Source organism: Vespa velutina, chromosome 16 (assembly GCF_912470025.1).
Source record: "Vespa velutina chromosome 16, iVesVel2.1, whole genome shotgun sequence".
NCBI classification, from domain to species: domain Eukaryota; kingdom Metazoa; phylum Arthropoda; class Insecta; order Hymenoptera; family Vespidae; genus Vespa; species Vespa velutina.
This window is the reverse complement of record NC_062203.1, coordinates 3,449,084-3,470,143: the sequence shown is the minus strand read 5'-3', so window position 1 is coordinate 3,470,143 and position 21,060 is coordinate 3,449,084. Positions and strand designations below refer to the sequence as shown.

Below are 21,060 nucleotides of genomic sequence, written 5' to 3'. Positions count from 1 at the left end.
TCTTTCTTTTTTTTTTTTTTTTTTTTTTTTTTTTTTTACAAATTCGTCGTATTTTTGTTGTTTCAAGCTCTCAGAAAAAAAAAAAAATTGAAGATCTATAAACTCGCGAAATCAAGAACAAACGTACTGAAGAAACATTATTGTTTTTGTTTTTTTCTCTTCGAATATTTGAGAAAGCAAAAAAGAGTTCGTCAAAAAATAAAGAAATTCATTTTGACTGTTTCATGATCACTTATTTGCCATTATTAAGTTTATTCTCTAATGTCATGGTTAAATCAATCCTTAAATCTGTGAATATTTAATAGAACAGGACATAAGCAGTATAGTTTAGATGAAATTTGTTTAACATTTCATTAAATTTTATCCGATCAATATTTTACTGTAATATATGAAATATTTAAACGATAGACACGTATACGCAGGAAAATACATGAATCTAGTTAAATTTCAAATGGAATTGAAAGATATTCGATCAAAACTTTGAATGAACGAACACACTTTTTATTATATACATTGTCGTTGTTGATGCCTTTAAAATCTTCGATTACAACAATAACGTAGAAAATCAATGATCCATGAAGAAAATCTCTTTCGTTTGAGAGATAATTTAACAAAAGAAAAACATATTTAATAAAGAGAGAGGAAAAAAAAAATAAAGACATAGAAAATATTACACATGACCAATCTAATTTCTAATGTGTTCCTTGACCTTTCTATACAGGCCGTTTAGTATAACGTCGTGTTTCCTTTATTTATAAAGCGTCTTATTTTTTTTTTATTAATCTTTCATTAGACTTCACTCATTATCACGTAATAATATTAATTATCTTTAGACAAAAAATAATTAATTTAATTTCTCATATTTTTACCATATATCTCCGTTATTTCTATCGATTTCATTGATCGCCATAAATGTGTTTGTTCGAGGGAAAAATGTTTTTTCTGTAAGTAAATAAACAAAGAAACATTTCAATTTCACGCGCATAAATATTTTGACCAAACAGTTATCTTCCCATTGATACTTTAACTCTAATAATTTACATTATAATTTATAAATGACAAGTTAAAGTATTCCAAAATATTTTATATATAACTGACATTTTATTTCTCGATGCACTCGAGATACATGTTAGTTTATATGCAAACGATATATTGGATATTATGTATATAAGATCTATTAGCGATGAAGTTTATAATAAATAATTTTATATAGATTATTATATAATCTGCAAAGTTCTTACTTTTTTATTTATGGAAAGTTTAATGCTTTAAATGTCATTACGCCATTAAGATCGTACTTGTGTTAGAAGATATTAAAGAAATTATTTTTTTTATGCAATAGATCTTGAAATTTCATTTGGATATGGATTGATACATTGATATACGTGAAGTGATTGACATGACGTTAGATTGTATCATAAAATCTAAAATGTCAATTATCGTCGAGTCATTTTCAATGATAACGTACGACAAATACAATTTTTTAATTATTTCATACACTTTAATCGTCGACGTTACAACTTCGAAGCAAATTATTGAATCGACGAGAACTAGAAAATTTTGGCATTGTAATAAATACAACGACGATGAAAACAATTTCAATTTGACTTTATGACGAATGTGGGATTTGAAATTTTTATGATGTAACTATGATACTCGTATTACTCAAGAATCGTAATAAATTTATTGGAAATTTAATAATGTTCCATCGGTACAATCCATTAATGAAATGTTACACGAGATTGTCATAGAATGAAATGATGATGATTTTGTTTCCATTCATACTTCATAATTTACATGATTATTATGTAAAAAAAAAAAAAAGAAAAGAAAAAAAAAAGAATCTTAAGAGATCCGAAAACTGTAGGATTTCGCAAAAAAAAAAAAAAAAAAAAAAAAAAAAAAAAAAAACAAATCATGTAAACAATTCCATTAATACCAATTCGATTGTACAACAATATACAATTGTTCTTATAAAATTCTTATTATGCGAATATTTAATAAACATCGTTCTATTTCTCGAATTAAATATTTCATTATTTTCATTACTTAAAAAAAATATCTTGATAAATTGCGAAACAATTTCTTTCATTGATTATTGTATATTTATATATAGATATCTATGTAATATTTATTATCACGTTTTATCCCATTTAATTATAATACATTAAGACGTTGTTTGATGGTACACCCCCACTGTGCATTGCCATATTCCCTCCCCTCTTTACACTGAAACTACTGAGCGCCAAGGGAAGTAGTCAGAACGCGATCAGTGTCAGACCGGCGGTCAGCGCGTTCGGTTATCCTAGTTAAGAGTGTGTGTTTTCTTATCGATTCTTTATTATCCGATTGACGATTTGTATATAACGAAAAAAAAAAAAAAAAAAAAAAAAAAAGGAGGGAAAAAGAATTTGTGCTTAAAAATTTCACTGTGAAATTTGGTACCAGTGACTTTCTTTCTCCCTTTCTCTCTTTCATTTTTCCTACGCCTTTTTTAAAAGGGGGTAAGCATTATTATAATATACGTATAATTATTCTGAATAATGTTGTCTATGAAACTTTTTCTTTTTCTTTTTCTTTTTTTAACATTTATTTCAATTCGAAATTCAAATAAATGAAAAGAATTCAAAATATAATAGAATTCTTTTGAATTAATAATAACTAATACAACTTCTTTAACGCAGTTGCAAAAAAAGAAAGAAAATTGTACGAATTTCGTGACATACTTAATCGCTGTTATTCTCAGAATCATTTATAGATCATTTATATATCGATTTTTTTTTATAGAAATAAAAATCGATTTCTATCGTATTTTCATTACTAGTTTAATTACTATTATTAAATATCATTTTTGTAGATTAACGAATATCAGGCGTTTATCGTCGATTATAGGCGATTATAACCGATATATATATATATATATTAGCGTTTGTTTATCGTGAGATTTAATCGTGAGCGAATATTAATAGAAAAATTTGTATTAATTCTATTGCGCCGAGTTAGAAGCCTCGTTGACAATCAGTATGATTTGCGACGTGCTTATTTTATGCATCGCCAAACATAATTATCAGAGTGAAAACTTCATATCACTCTTACGAATTCAAAATAGAACCACGATAGAAATGTAACGTTTTGAATTTTAACATATCACAAATATAATAGAAAGCCGATAAATATTGTGTATTTCGAAGAAGAAGAAAAAGAAGAAGAAGAAGAAGAAGAAAAAGAAGAAAATATTAAAGAAGATTATTTCGATCGAATTCTTTCGAATTATCTAATAATCGTAACGCCAAAATATCTATTCTATTTTTCATGACGTTTGTAAAATCGACAATGAAAACAAATTGAAACGAAAAAGTTTCAATCCTATTTAAAAAACAGTGCAATATAATAAAGATATCATAACTTGAGCTTTCAATAACATACTATACGCGTTATCATCCGACAACGCGTGAGTTTCCTTCTTCCTTTCTTTTTTTCTTTCTTTTCTTTTTTTTTCTTATTTTTTTTTCTCTTCCTCTCTCTCTCTCTCTCTCTCTCTCTTTCTTTTTTAAATCGAAAAACAAGTCCGTGCTTAGAATCACTTCTATGATCGAAAATTGAACGAATAAAGATTAGAAAGTATGTATAAACATCGTATATTCTAAGGAAAACAAATATCTAATAACTTCGTGAGAAATTTTATTAACGAACGCTTTTTTCTCTCTTATTTTTTCTTCTCTTCTTTTCCTTCTCTCTCTCTCTCTCTCTCTCTCTCTCCTCTATTCCCCATCATCATTTTTAATACAACAAGAGAGTGAAACGTGAGTAGCAATAAGCGTTGTAGGAGTACAAACTTCGTGAATCGTAGAATTTACGAATAAAAAAAAAAAAAAAAGAAAAAAAGAAAGAAACAAAAAAAAAACGAAACAAAAAGAAAAGAAAGATGAAGAAGAAAGAAAGAAGAAAGAAAGAAAGAAAGAAAGAAAAAAAATAACGGAGATATGAATACAATTATTTTATTTCCTTTTTCTTATTTTCTTTATATATATATATATATATAAAAAGAAATATATGCACGAAGAGAAAAGTTGTATTACTTTGACCGATAGATAGTATATAACGTAAACTCGAAAGAAAAGAGGAAATTTCCATAAGGGTGCCGAAGCATATAAAGCACACGTAATTCTAACACCCACCACTACCACCACTACCACCACTACCACCACTACCATCACCATCACCATCATCACCATCACCATCACCATCACCATCACCATCACCATTACCATTATCAATTGTGTGTAACTTGCGACGCCATAGTAGCGAACTGTAAATTATTTCTTTATATAATTACAATCTCTCGCGGCTTCTCTATTCGTTCACGTGATGGACAGACGATACGTTCGATACCTCACCGATGCATTTTTTCCGCTTTCATTTCGCGCGTCACGCACAACACTTCTACGAAACGGAAATTAACCGCATGGGGTGATAAAGGGATGATAGAATGAGTAAAAGGGTACTTTCTTTGTTCTCTCTCTCTTTCTTTCTCTCTCTTTTTCCCTCTCTCTCTCTCTCTCATTCCATTTCGTCCACCTATCTTTCTCTTACTGTTAAAAAAAACTATAGATCACCCTCGTGATATTTGTGAATTCAATACTATCTTCCTGTTCTCTGTTACTTACCGCTTCGACTTTTTTTTCTTCCTTTTTTCTTTTTTTCTTTTCTCTTTTTTTATTTCCTTTCCGTTCATCTCGTTGTATCGACATTCGAACCCCCCCCCCCTCCTCCACTCCTTTGAATATATTATTCATGACGAAGTAAACAATATAAAATTTTTTCCTAAAACAAGACAATATTAGATCGTTGGTGTGTATGTGTGTGTGTGTGTGTGTGTCTGTGTGTGTATATTCTTTTTTTTTTTTTCCCTTTAAATCGGAATATTATCTCGTTTTTTCCTACTACCTTTGTGCCTTCAAATCTTTACGTTCAGACCTTTTACATATCAGACGAAGGGTAATCTTTGTGAAAAAAAAAAGAGAAAAGGAAAACAAAAAAAAAAAAAAAAAAAAAAGAAAGAAAAAACAAGGAAGAGAACGTTTTCAAGTAATTTATATCAATTGCATGTAACTTTGTTTGAGATTTACTGGAAAAGGAAAAAATGGAGAGGAAAAAAGATATATAAAAGAAAAGAAAATGTTTCCATTACAAAAATAATTCTCACAGATATATTTGATCTATATTGAAACGTATATAAAATATAACGAATAAGGGAAAAATCTTTGATTGATATTATGAATATGAAAGAATCACGTTTGTAAAATATCGACTGATGCATAAAAATTACAAGTATTATTTCTCATGAATATTTAAAAAGTCATGATAATGGTCGACGAGTGCGTGACGTCACGAGATACGTGTCGTTTCATAGTTCGCGTGCGGCACGTACATATGCGAATATCGATACGATCAGGAGGAACAATGTTTATATAGTTTTAAACTAATTCCATAATTGTAATCGCATTAACGATTATTATAAATTTTCATTAACAAACAAAAATAAATGATACATCATTAGTCATCAATTTTGGATTTTCTTCAATGTAAATTTACGATATTTAATGACAGAGAGATTCATAGGAAACGTAGGAATGATATAATCATAGGAATTAATATCGACAAACAATAAATTCGTATGTTCTGTAGTTCTGTGAATCAACTATTAGAATAGAGAAATATTAATTCCGTTATTTCTCATTTTATGTATCCCACGAAATCATATAAAAACTTTTATATGGAACATCACTATAAATCTCTCTCTCTCTCTCTCTCTTTTTCTCTCTCTTTCTCTCTCTCTGTCTTTCTTTCTCTCTCTTTCTCTCTCCCTTTTTCTCTCCGACACACACTTTTGACTGTTTAAAGATATCTTTTCTAAACGACGTAAAACATTGTAATAAAGTTAAAACGTGAAAAAAGAGAATAAGAAAAATAAAAAAGAAAAAAAGAGAAAAAAAAGAAAAAAAAGAAAAAGAAACAAAAAGAAACAAAGGCAAAAGAAAGAAAAAAAGAAAAAGATAGAAAGAGAAAAAAAATGGAAAGGAAAAAAAAAACTTGTACGTTCTCGTTGCTGTTATCATTTTTATTCGTCGAATAAAATATGATATACGTAAGCTTCGTGAAATGAGAAAATTTTTTTTACATTCGGACATTAAATACTTTTACGTGATACTTTCGATGATAATACTCGTTTCTTATTTAAACTCAATTTTTTAACTCGACTTTTTTAACTTTAGTCCTTCCTAGTAACAGATATAAATTTAAAAAATCATAATGCGCTTTGAAGACGCTTTACGATCGCATCAAGAACAATGGCGTCCTCCTCTTTCTCTCTCTCTCTCTCTCTTTCTCTTTCGCGTATATTAAAACAATAATAACGAACTATTTGATATCGCGAGCAATGCTATTATCATTTTTACGACGACTAAATCCTGTTGCCAAAGGGTATGACTATTTCGTTTGTGAAAGGATTATTAATACGATCAAAATGTTAATCCATTTAGATAAAACATAAAACTCATTTCTAAAGTTATTTCATCTTGGATATTATAGTGCATAAATAAAACAGACAATGAAACGTCTATTGTTCTATTTGTAATTTTTAATGAATATCATTATTACGATCGGACGTTATAATAACATAATGATTGTATGTCATGTGATACGATTATACGATTATAGCCATGAACATGGATAAATTCGATAAAACGCATATATGACATTATGGATAAAGGATTTAAAAAAAAATACAAAATGTCATTAAACGTTATGCTTCTTTCCTAAACGATTTATCTTTTGAATCTTGTTGTAAGCATTTTCGTTGCTCTTCGATGAAATATTTCTCTTTTTTCTTTTTCTCTTTTTATTTATTTTTTTTTTTTTTTTTTTTTTTTTTTTTGCGCTTAGGAATACAGTTCCTTAAAGGAGAGGAAGAAGAAGAAAACAAAAAACAAAAAACAAAAGAAAAAAAGAAAAAAGAAAGAAAAAAGAAGAAACCACGAGTAAGATAAAAGAAAAACGAAATACGAAGCTCGCTTAATTTCGAGCATCGTCATCGTGCTTACGGTTTGTTCCAAACCGTTTTTGTGAACGTTCGAGATGGTTGACGATGTCGGAAAATTCAACGTTTATTCGCAGCGAGAGATCGAGCGAGGGAGGGAGAGAGAAAGAGATAAAAAGAAAGAATGAGAAGCAGAAAGAGAGAGAGAGAGAGAGAGAGAGAGAGAGAATCCGTCGGGTTTTGGCCATTGTATTTATATCGTCCAACTAAAACAGACGGACTACAGGCAAAGCCTTTAAATATCGCGCTTTGAAAAACAGAAGGAAAGGAATGAAGTAGGGGACAAAGTGAAAGAGAAAAAGAGAGAATTTAGATGTTACATTTCCTGGCACTCGTTATCATTGATCTCGACGCCCGATTCTGTCGCTTTGAAATGCGGTGACGAGACGTTGTAATAAATTTTCATCCCCGATCCACTTTTCATCGCAAACATGATTTCATCATGAATAAATTCACGATTGGATTTTGTCCTCGTCCTTTCTTAACAATAAGTGAAATTTCAAGAAAACCATGATAAAGCAATGTATATACAAACATATATATATATATATATATATACATTGTATATGTATTGTATATATGTACATATATGTAAATGCATGTTAAATTGCAAGTACGATTGAATCGTTTAAAATATCCAAAGCAACGGCTCTCTCCGCTTTTTTTTTTTTTTACCATTCCATCTTTTGTCGATGTTCAATCTTAAAAAAACAAAAGATTTTTAATAGAATCAAAAGAAAAAAAAAATAAGACTGTATAATAATAATGATGATGATAATAATAATAATAATAATAATAATAATAATAATAATAATAATAATAATAATAATAATACGCAACTGAAAGTTTGTTTAAAATTTTTTTTGAAGACTTTTAGACAGATGCAAATCGTTTATTGGTTTATCGTCTATCACGTTGATATTTTCGAAATTCACATGAAACAATAAAACCTATGAAATAACGTATACACGATATAGTATATTCATGCATAGTGTGTCCCAATAAAATTTTGACGCGTCGTTAAGTTGAATTGATCGAATAATATGACACAGTTAAAAAAGATATGATTAAAAAAAAAAAAAAAAAAAAAAAAAAAAAAAAAAAAAAAGAAAAAAGAAAAAAGAAAAAGAAGAAAGAAAGAAAGAAAAGAAGAGAAAAGAAAAGAGAGAAGGAAGAATTACGCGTCGTTGTTGAAAATAATTCGTAAGTAACGTGTAAAAGAACTTTTTGAGATTGTATTTGAAGTCGATCAATTCCATCGTTCAAATATAGTCAGAACTTAATTAATAGAGGAAAAAAAAAAGGACTATGCAGAATATCATACTGCAAGATATAAACGATGAAAAAAATGTTCTCCTTTAATATGGGAAATACTACTTGATTCTCCTCCCTTAGATTCTCTCGGCGTTTCTCCAAGCTATTATCGATTTTTTTCTATGACACTAAGTAATCACATTTTAAAATAAGATAATTCATCAACAAAGCAAAGATTCCTAGCTTAGATTAATAAATATTTTACTTTTTAAAGACATGCGTATTTTTACTGTAATTTTATCGTAAAAAAAAAAATATATATATATATATATATGTATGCAAATAATCAGAATTTGTAAAATTCGTGTCACGTTTGGAAAAGGGCTCGTAAATTCTAGAGTTAATTACATTTTAATGAATAAAACATTTTATTAAAATTTTTCCATGTGTTCTTGGGTTAAGTAATTCTGTATATACACATACATATTAATTTACATTATTAAATATCTGAGTAGAGATAAATGAGAAGAACTTACAAAAGTAAAAAAAGGAAAAAAAAAAAAAGAAAAAAAGAAAAAAGAAAAGAAACAAAAGAAGTTGCTTTTCTCGAAAAGAAACTGCGAATCTTTTCGAGATAATGCCATCAAAAAATTTTATATAAAAGCCGTAAATGCGAGGAGAAAAAGGGAAATCTAATTAACGTTCGTATATTTTAGAATACTATTACTATTATTGTTATTATTATTATTATTATTATTATTATTATTATTATTATTATTATTATTATTACTATGTCATTTTTTTCTCTTATAATATGAACATTTTATTGACCACAAATATTTTTCTTTCACTTTATTTTTAAATATATATTTTACAAATGTTTTTAAAAATCCATACAAATCAAATTTTTATAACATCATATTTTTATAACATACATATACACTATATTTTATTCTACAATAAATCTTTGTATCCATAGAAATTCTATATAAAGTATACATGCTTACAAACGTACATATATACGTATCTATGAACATTCATTCTATTTTATTTAAGATTTATTATTTATTTATCACAGGTAGAGAGGAGTGTCTCATCACCCTGGCATGTAAGTGCCCTAGGTCGCCGGCCAAGTATTTAAAAATACATGGTGGGCACGATAGGCCACGTGCGCGCTTGCGCACGCTAGAAGAAAACTATTTCAGAGTGATACTACGAGCGGATTATACTTTACACGTTACTTGATTTGATCAAGCACAAAACGTTGCTGTTTTCGTTTACGATACTTAAGAGAAGAAAAGAAAAAAATAAAGAAGAAAAAGAAAATAAAAAGAAAGAAGAAAGAAAAAAAATGAAAGAAGAAGAAAAAAAAGAAAAGAAAAAAAAAAAAAAAGAAAATTACGAATCAAATGATGATTCTATTTTTCTTTCTTCTTTTTTATTTTTTATTTTTTATTTTCTTTCCTTCTCCAATTTCTAAACTTCAACATTTTCATCTCATTATTGTTTACGTATAAATTCTATTTCTAATAACAAGAATGACCGTGAAAAGGAATAGCATAATAACTACACAATTGAACAATTCTATATAGAACGAAACAAAAAAAATAAATAAATAAATAAATAAATATAAATAAATCTCGGAGTTCATTGAAAGAATATTTTATTAGGATTTAGTATACAATCAAGATAAAGAGAGAATATATCCAGAGAAAGAGAGAAAGAGACAGAGACAGAGAGAGAGAGAGAGAGAGAGAGAGAGAGAGAAAACACTTCAACATATATCTTCTTACTTTCTGAATACTTTTACACAATACATGTACATGACACGTTTTGATTTCATAATCGTAACTGATTTTATAATAAATTTTCTCAACATGATAGTTCGAGGAAAGTAAGTTCCTTGAAAGCTCGTTAAAAATATTACATTTATATAGAATAAAATATAAGGAACATCATCGATCATTTTTTTTTTTCTTCTTATAATTATATATTATACGAACTCAATGAAAAGTGATAAAACATATATATATATATATATATATATCAATTATTTATATATATATATAAATATATAAATCATATTATATATATATAAATCAAAAGTGGATATTATTATTCAATTATTATTATTATTATTATTATTATTATTATTATTATTATTATTATTATTATTATTATTATTATTATTATTATTATTATTATTATTAGTTAATGAACTGCAAGTCATAAAAATTTGTTAGATGGAAGGTTTTATGTTATTGTTTTCATTAGATATTATCCGTAATCGACTATCTGCGCGACTCCCTTCTCTGTAACATCAATGCAAGAGAGTTGAAAATTTGTTATCGCTGCTACCAATCTTGTAGGCCGTATAAACAAACCAATGGATTTTAGGTTAATTCTATTCCGATCCTATGTCGGTGTATTTCTACTTGTCTTCGACAGCAAGAACGAGTGAAAATAGCGTCAGTAAGGAGAAATCAGCAGCAAGCGCTCTATAACTCTCTGGCAGAGCATTGGCTATCTTTCTCTCTCTTTCTCTTTTTCTCTCTCTTTCTCTCTCTCTCTCTCTCTCTCTTTTTCTCTATTTCTTTCTCTTTCACTCACATATTTCGCACGCACGTGCGCGCACGTATACCTCCCGAATAGTATATACAATTTCTTACTATTGCTATCTTCGTTATTTCTTCTTGAAACGTTTACGCAATCCTCTTCGCGGTTATCGGATAGAAAGAAGCTTTCAGAAAGTAGTCATTGAAGATTTTCTCATGATTACGATCACTCTCTTTGGATAACTCCATCATGAAACGTTCTAACGCGAGATACGAATAATTTATTTTATAATGATAATTCGAATGTGTATCACTTAATTTGTCATTGTATTGTAAATTCGAACGTTTAAATATAATGAAAATTTCAATGATTTCATTCAAAAGATTAATGTTTGTACGTGGATTTCTCATTTCTCTCTTTTTTCATTCCTTTCTTTTCTTTTTTTTTTGTTTTTTTTTTTTTTTTGTTTTTTTTTTTTTTTCTTTTGATACAATACCACGTGATACTCAATGAATTAAAGTGACATTATAATAAAATAGCGGGGAAATAAAATGGGCAGAATTTTTTTCTTTTTCTTCTTTCTATTATTTTAATTGAGTTTTGTATTCTTTTTCTTTTTCCACTTTTTAATTTAAATAAAAATATTAAAAGCGTCAGAGTTTTAACAATAATAACAATTTGAATTATTCAATGTTTCTTTAAGCTTAAACTTTGTACAATATGTAAATTTACATTCGAAGGTGGAACATAAATAAAAAAAAAAAAAAAAAAAAAAAAATGAAAAAAAATAAAAAAGAATAAAAAAAGGAAAAAAGAGTTCGTTCCATAATTCAATTTAATAAAATTATTGATTATGAAAAAACTTTTATCCACTGCGACGAAACTCAAAATAATATATGTAAATACATTTTTATTGATTTTTCAGTTTACTCGATCATTCGTATATTAAATATATTCTTGATTTATATCTTTTGTTATTATTTATTCCATCAAAATTTTATAATTTTATATTTTCTGCGTATAGAATTTTTTGAAATCACTTAACATCGATGGAAATGAAAGAAAATGAAAAAGAATCGTTCTGAATATGTCTCGCAAATTTTCTCACTTCGCATAAGAAAAAAAAAAAAAAAAAGAAAAAAAAGAGAGAAAAGAAAAGAAAAGAAATTTTAGCATCCATAAAGTAAACGATCTAATCGATTTAAGGATTTTCTTTCGATTTTATTTTAATCGATCGTTTTTATTCATCGCCGTGTTTATTCATTGAATCATACGTTCACTTAATTCCATTGACGTTGATTGAACTTTTATTTTTCATTTATTCCTCGCTAATGAAAATCTATAAAGTAATTTTATAGGATTAAATTTGATGATTTATCTGGCCATTCGGCAAATACCCAAACCAATTCTATTCTGTTGTAATGCCAGTTTAGCCAATCCCTAGCAAGACAAGCAATATTGTTAGCCAGGCATTCATCTAATAACAGTCAATTGTCATAAAGAAGATTTAAAGAAACATATTGCAATAGATCAAATATATATATATATATATAGTTATTCAAAAACATTGTAAGAATTGATGTGCAACGATGAACTGAGGTAGAACGTCAAATCTAATTACATATTCATCAATCATACAAGTCCAAACATTGACTTGGAATTAATGATGAAAAGAAGAAAAAAAAAAAAAAAAAAAAAAAAAAAGAAAGAAAAAAATACGATATTCGAGAAATACGAGGATTCATTTCGTATTAATGTTTTGGCAAAAGAGATGCTTTTGTTTGTCAAATGAATATTTAACGAAACATTTATATATAAATTCAATTCTGGAAAAGATCTCTGACTAATGTAAAAATAATATATATATATATATATATATATATATATATATATATATATAACTATATATTCTACTAGATAAACACACATTATATATATATTCTAGAAATTCCCACATTCTAGATGGTTTAAAAAAAGCCGTGTTCACTCGGTAAAGACGAAAATTTCAAATTTCACAAATCATTTACTAAGAAGAAAGAAAAAAGAAAAAGGAAAAATAGAAAAAGAATGATCGGTCCAACCAAATAAATCTAACTGATCCTAATATTTTACAGATATATACGGTATTATAATATAATATACTCGACCTCATTTGAAATATAAGATAACTTTTATACAAAAATTTCAGATTTATAAGTTTAAATTATTCTCTTGCAAACGATGAAGTTAAAAGGTTCGTTCGATAGTTGAGCGTATGTACACACACACACACACATACTCTCTCTCTCTCTCTCTCTCACACACACACATACTTTCTCATACACACACACACACAAACACATATATATATTTATATATGTACTTTGGATCGTCTAATCATTGATTTTCTCATTTTACATATATACGCTTACGTGTATCCGCAAGAACGAGCATTTTGATGTGTTCCATATAGAAAACAGTAAATATAGATACGATCTCTTTGATACAACAATAAGCGTCGATGGTATGTATCTTACGTTTCTTCGCCTCACAAATAACAGGAAATATTGATAGAACTTATATTATGATCGACATAAATGTCACGCACAGTTGAAAAACGTCAACGGCTTACTTAACCGGAGACGGAAAATTTCACGTCGTCGAAGAGCACGCATTAAGGAACATTCCATTTCGCACAATATGTGACTCGAAATCATAATCAGATTTTTTAATTTATATTCCCTATCTTATTAAATCAATTAAAATTTATTTAAATGCGATCTTTCGTTTACGATCAAAATCAAAAATGAATGTCGTTTTAAAATACGAAAATATTTGTCAATATTTTTCCCAAGTGTATCGAAAATTTTTCAATAATAAATCGATCGTTAAGTATATACTCGTTGATTATAAATTGACGATCGATCGAATTTATTTTTTATTAGGAATAATAGGAAAAAAAAAGAAGAAGAAGAAGAAGAAGAAGAAGATTAAGAAAAATTAAATCGATGATTTTATTTGTCGTATATTTTAATTGTATGAAAAAAAAAAAACAAAAAAAAACGATTCAACGATTTTCAATTAAATCGTAAATCTAATGATTTTTAATTATCTCACTTTAACGTAAAACATAATGTTTCTTTTTCTTTCTTTATTTTTCATATCATTAATTAATTACACATTTAATCGATATTTTATAAAAGTTAAGATGAAATTATTCGATTTAGAAAAAAGAAGAAAGGAAAGAAAGGGAAGTTTTAACATAGAACGAGTTTTTAATTTGCAAAACGTGAAGTCGGAACGTCACGAACGTCACCGTTGAAAAAAAAAAAAAAGAAAAACCAGAAAGGGGAAACGTGGAAAAAAGAAAAAGTAATCGGTGAGAAAGAAAATTTGGAAGAGTAAGTGAGTGAGTGAGTGAGCGAGTAAGAGAGAAAAAAAAAGAAAGAGAGAGAGAGAGAGAGAGATAGAAAGAGAGAAAGAGGTAAATAGAAAAGGATGAGTAGAGTGAGAGAAGATAGAAAAAAAAATGCGGGAATATTCGAAAATAGCCAACGATGGGTGTCGACTCTTAAGTTTAGGCTGACAGAAAGACGCGGACGGCGTCTTTGTCAGCGTTTATAACTTCGTGCACACAGTTCGTGCAGCTGGAGCTGCGGCTAAATAAACCACGGTACCACGGTATGCATAAACGAATAAAACAATGGTGAGGGTACGCGTTGACGTCACCGACATCAGGGAGACAGAGAGGAACATCTTTTAGTCATTGAAAATCCACAATTCGTTAATTACAAATACGATATATGAGTACAGTACAATATGTATTACGATCCGATCCAATTCAATACGAACGAATTTCAAATTTCAATTTGAAAGTTCGTGCCAAAGATTAAATGTTAATGCCGATAAAAGGAAATTAAATTTCTTTTTATATATTTTATACAAATTTAATTTATTTTATATATGTTTAATAAATTAAGTACAAAGAAAAATTTTCTATTGATCCTAAGCGTATCTTTACTTAAATAAAAATAACTTAAAACGTACGACTAGACGGATAGATTACTATGTTCGTATGGAGAAATGAAGAGAGAGAGAGAGAGAGAGAGAGAGAGAGAGAGACAGAGAGATGAGAAGAAACAAAGTAAAAAAAAAAGAATTTAACAGTTAAGTGGGCATGCCATAAATATCCGAGCGCTTTCGTGTTCGTTCTATCGGTCAACTGGTACCAATATGATAGTATCTACTACCTTTTATATTTTCTCTTATATTTTCTAATAATTTATAGCGCGATAATATCGTTCATCTTCCATCGTATTATATCGCAGCCCTGATAAATAAATTTTCTTTTGGATTTATTATTTCGTCTTTACGGTTAATATTATCGATATTATTTATTATTACTCTTTTTAATGGATCATGGATCAGACAATTTTTCCTCCCCCCCACCCCCCACCCCCTTGTAATATGTATTTTTTATATTATTTATATATCTAGATAAACATGCAATATTATATCGATATCTATTTATATAAATATATATATATATATGTATATATTTGTTTTTTTCTTTTTTTTGGATTTAGATGTTAAAAATATTTATTTTAATATCTTGTCTCTTTTATTAATCGAATTAAATTTTTGGCTAATAGGTAATATAAAAAACGAAATATCTTTTTTCTTTGTAATCTTTTGTCGACATGTTTATTATTTTATCCATTCTTTTTCTCTGAAAACTTATTTACGAACAATACGATCTCATAAACTATTATATTATTCAATATCTTACAATGGAATTTTATTATTTTAAACTAGGTTCGATTGTTCACCGGATTACCATGCTATTTTTGTTAACGAGCCTGTCGATAATTCGTGACGTAAAATCTACAAATAAAATTCTATATCCGACGCAATGGTAATTCAATCGTACTACGCTCCCCCTTTCAATTTCTACTGTTTGTAACGTAATCGATTGTCATTAATGTTTTTTCTATCATTCGATATTATAAAAACAAAATGAAAATCGATACGCATTCGATAAATTTGATAGAATCATTATTCCACGTTTCGTCTATTATGTTTTAAAGAATTTATTCGTCATTGATCATTCATAAATGATTTATAGATTTATAGGACACATTTGGAAATTCATTCGCATTCATATATATGTGTTTATACATTCACGACATATACGATTATACTTGTATAAACTTTTCCAAAATCGTAAATCTGTAAGCAGACACACATATCTAAGGAATAAACAAAACTGTCATTAAATTGTTTAATTCGCTAAATTGTTTTAAACGATCCAAAATGTGTACAATGTCTTTTGCGATCCTTCGTGGTATTACGAAATTAATAAACAATTTTGAACGATTGGATAACAAAACGTTAATCGTTCTTCGTTAATATCAAGAAAAATTAAAAGAAACGTAAATTTTTCATATTTGACTATTCGATGAATTGTAATTATAATGGAGGGAAGAAAAAAAAAATCTATGCCTATTAATGTTACTTCAACTAATGGCAATTCAATTTGCCAAATATTTTTCCTTTTCTTTTTCTTTTGTAATAACAAAAAATACGCTCTGAAAACTACGAAATATAATTTTTTTTCCTCACGTTCATATTACATTTGAATATTTCTATCAATGTAATCATAAACTATAAAGACAATTATTTTTACGATTAATAAATATTAAAATTGCATATATATATATATATATATATATATATATAATTGTTTTATTTAGCGTGCTAAATTGTGAAACTGTTAACTACGATTTATTATTTATTATCTTTACTCTTCATTAATTTATAATAATTATTATAATAAAATATAGTTTATTTATTATAGAGATAAATCGGATATAATAAAGAAAATTTTATTGTTTATTATATAATAGATAATTCAATTGGTAAATGGAATTCATATAAATCATTAAAAAGTTATATTTAATAGATACAAAATTATTATATTACATTTATTGTTACAATAAAAATTCAAATGTTTCGTAATTCAAAACATTCATAATGATTCCATTTGTCATATCAAATTTCTTCGTATTATCAAATTACAAACTTTATATTATTTTATTCGATTCAGATAATATTTATTAAACATATGTATTATTAGGGGGACCGGAAAGTAATGTCGCTTTCTTAAATTAAATTCAAACGAATAAATTTTTAACAAGTTTTTATTTTTAATTACAATCAAATATCGACATGCGCAGAAACGACATTATTTTCCGGTTCCCCCTAATATATGGTTAATGATTTTTAAAGGAACATTTTAAATGCGTAATAATTACGTAACAGAAAAAAAAAACTATGAGAATCAACAATGTTGATACATTTTGAAAATCAAATCCAGACACGTATGTCACTTTCCTTTATAATTCTTACATTAACACGCTCTTCGAAATTCTAACGATATGTTCGCTTATATAATAATCTCAAATATTTTACGTACATAAATATATCACGTAAACGTTGACATATCCCTTTTCCATCTAATATTATATTTCTCTCTCTCTCTCTCTCTCTCTCTCTCTCTTTATCTCTCTCTTTCTCTTTCTCTCTATTTGTCTATCTTCTTGAACCCTTTAATACCAACAATTATTACAAATTACAATTTATCAATTGAAATATTTTCAATTTATTATTTGATAATTAATTTTGAATGATAAATGAATGAAACAAATAATTCGATTAGAGTACGGAATAATATCAATCGAGTAGTATAAAAAAATTTGTTTTACAAATATAAAAAGTAATTTTTAAGAAGAAGAAGAAGAAAAAAAAAGAAGAAAAGAAAAAGAACACTTGGAATTTAATCATTGATTAAAAGTTAAAAACAAAATTATTTCATTCATATCTATAATATCGTTATAATTTAAATGAAGTTTACAATAAATCATAGTTATATGATTCTTAGAATGAGATCATTATCAGCTCGTATCTATCCTGTTCGAATTATTTCCTTCGTAATAATAAAATGACTAATCGAATTATGCGTCAAATATTTACATACACAAAGTCCTCGATGTATCTACTATCGTCTTAATGCTCAAAAATTAGATCGTTTGTTGTTTTTGGAACGTTGACAGAAAATTCGGTGGACTTTACTAAACACCATCGTATGTAGTAAAACGTAGTAACTCATTAAATAGTCGAATTTTGATCTTTCTTAAAGAACTAAAGTCAAAATATAATTATTCGCTTTTCTATTAAAGAAATAGCTCTAATGATACAAATTAAATTCGAATTAAATTCTTCCTTCCATGTAATCGAACGACGTTTAAGAAAACTATATATATATATATATATATATATATACCTACTTTCGATGTTAAACGCGTTTCGTAAAACAATTAAATAACATTGAACTTCTTCGGCTATTTTAAATAAATTCAAAATCGAAAATTGATTTTGTATTTATCTTACATTATTTTACTCGTTCTTTTCTTATTCCTATTGTATCATCCTTATTGTTGGATTTTAAATAACATAAAAACATTAACTTTTTCATAATTTTTATACGACATGTTTTATCGTACTTAATCATTAACATTTACATTCGTTCGATATCACTTATTATTTTCTAATAAATTCGATACTAAAAGTAGTTCAACAATGATGAAGCAAATACAACGATAAGAAAACAAACACTTTATTTTGATTAGATATATATATATATATATATATATATATGTGTACAATGTTACAAATAGATTACTCTAATGCAATTTTTAATAATTCAATTTGTTTTCACTAAATTCCTCGGATAAACTTTTGTGAATTTGATTTGACATTTTGAAACGCACGAATATAATTACTCAGTATTAAAATGTTACAGACAATTGAATTTACAAGTATGATTATATAGTAACTGTAATCGTACGGTATATCGATTTAATGTGATTTAAGATAGCGTTAAACATAATTTTACAATGGTATTTGTTTGTTCTTTAAAAAAAAAAAAAAAATAAATAAATCAATAAAAACATAAAAAGAAAAAACAAATTAGTCTATCGTAGGTTATATATTTTACTACGTGAAATTTCTAGAAACTTGTGCAATGAATTCTATTAATAAAACGAAGTATTCGTGTAAACATATTCGAGAAAATAACAATGACATAGACAGTTGTACGAATATTATTAAAAATTTTTCTCTCGTTTATTTCATATAATAACAATAATTATAATTATTTTCACATTTATATGATTTTCACATTGCTTATCTCATCATAGAGTAATAAAATAATTTCTTTCGTAGTGCGTTTAAATGCAATTTTGAAAAAAAAAAAAGAAGAAGAAAAAAGAAAAATACTCTATAAAAAAAATTTGATTATTTACAAAAATTTTGTTTAATTTTAAAATGAAAAAAGAGAACGAAAAAAGGATAAGGGAGAAAGAGAAAGAGAAAGAGAGAGAGAGAGAGAGAGAGAGAGAGAGAGAAAGAGAGGAAGAAAAAAAGGAAGAGGGACAAGAGAGAGAGAGAGAGAGAGACAAAAGCAAAAAACAAAACAAAGAATAGTAACACGTAAAGTCAAAACGAACAGAAATAAAACGACGGAGGTTGTTCTTTCATCGTCTCTTCTTCATGACGATGACAAGATAGCAAGCAAGAAAATTTATAACGTTACCTTACCACCGAAGCGATCGTCCCGATTGATCTAAATTTACATGTTATCCGTCCGTACACAAATCTATATATATATATATATATAGATATATATATATATATATTATCACGTTTGGTAGTGCGTCGTTAGATTCTCTCGAAATTAACGAGGCGAATATTAGAGCGGCATTGTTCACAGTCGGATTATTTAGAACGGAACATTTTGTCTAATCCTAAGAATCATGACAACCGTATCACATAATCAAAATGTATTTGAAAATAAAATCTACCAAGAAGAATTAATTTATCCTCTCTCCTATCCCTCCATCCGTTTTATTTTATTTATTCGTTTTTATTTATTTATTTTTTTTTTCTTTTTTATAGAAAAAGAAGAGGGGAGAAAAAAACATAGAAGTTAATTATAAACTTTTACGATGTACTAATCAATAATATTTGTACTTCATATATGTATATATATATATATATAACATCGAAATCTAATTCTCTTATTTGCTATTCTAATATATCTATCGCAGGTGTCATCATTTGTTTTTGGCGAGCATTAACAAAGTTGCATTTCTATCGTTAGAAGTACGCTTAATGATTCTTGTCGGGAAACTAATGACACCGAGATTTATCCATTTGATTTTTATTTCGCATTCTTTACTAACTACGAATCTTTTCTTGGCTACGTTTTTAAAGAAAATTTCAAATTGATCTAACAAAGAATCTTCGTTATTTTGAATATTTATATATAATACATTAATGCAACGATCAAAATCATCGATGAAACTTCGTACGAAAAGTTCACTTTTAAATTTAGCCTCTATCTAGTCTGTGTATATTGATTCGCTTCAAAAGTGTTCTCGGTATTAGACGAACGAAAAAAAATGTTCTATGAATACAAAAAAACTTATATCCGATATACAATATATTCAAGTTATTATCTCGAAAAAAAAAAAGAAAAAAAAAATATAATTATTTTGAGATCGTACGTTACGAACTTTTTTCTTTAACTAATTCGATAGATCATTATAAACGAAAATCAAAATTTTCATCTCACTCGTTATATATCTGCCCGTATAAGATTTATTTTCTTTTATAAAATTTTAACATGAAGGGAACAGAAAAGAATCGAAAAACAAGCCAAACATGGATTATATTTATACACATGTGCAATAAAATGTCATTGTTGACAGTGTATGAAGTAATGAATCTTTGTAATATCTTAAATGCTTCGTGGTTCTTAAGTTACATTAGACTGTTGCTATATACATAAAAAGTTTTAGTATGTATATATGTATACATCTATGCAAATAATTACATATACATGTATGTATGTATGTATGTATGTATGTATGTATGTATGTATGTATGTATGTATGTATGTATGTATGTATGTATGTATGTATGTATGTATGTATGTATGCAAATAATTGAGTATGCATGGATATATGTATGTATATATGCAAATAATTATGTATGTATGTATATATGCAAATAATTATATATATATTTATATATGTATTATCTAACGACAT

At 27.1% G+C, this 21,060-nt stretch overlaps 1 protein-coding gene across 2 annotated transcripts in view; it reads left to right on the top strand.

The window, feature by feature from the left end:
* Positions 1–2,267: 2,267 nt before the first annotated feature.
* Positions 2,268–21,060, top strand: part of LOC124954707 (transmembrane protein 114) — a 28,473-nt gene continuing 9,680 nt past the window's right edge. For both annotated transcript variants that reach the window (XM_047508030.1, XM_047508028.1), the window contains exon 1: positions 2,268–2,504. The gene's annotated coding sequence lies outside the window, so the exon portion shown is untranslated. The remainder of the gene's footprint in view (positions 2,505–21,060) is intronic.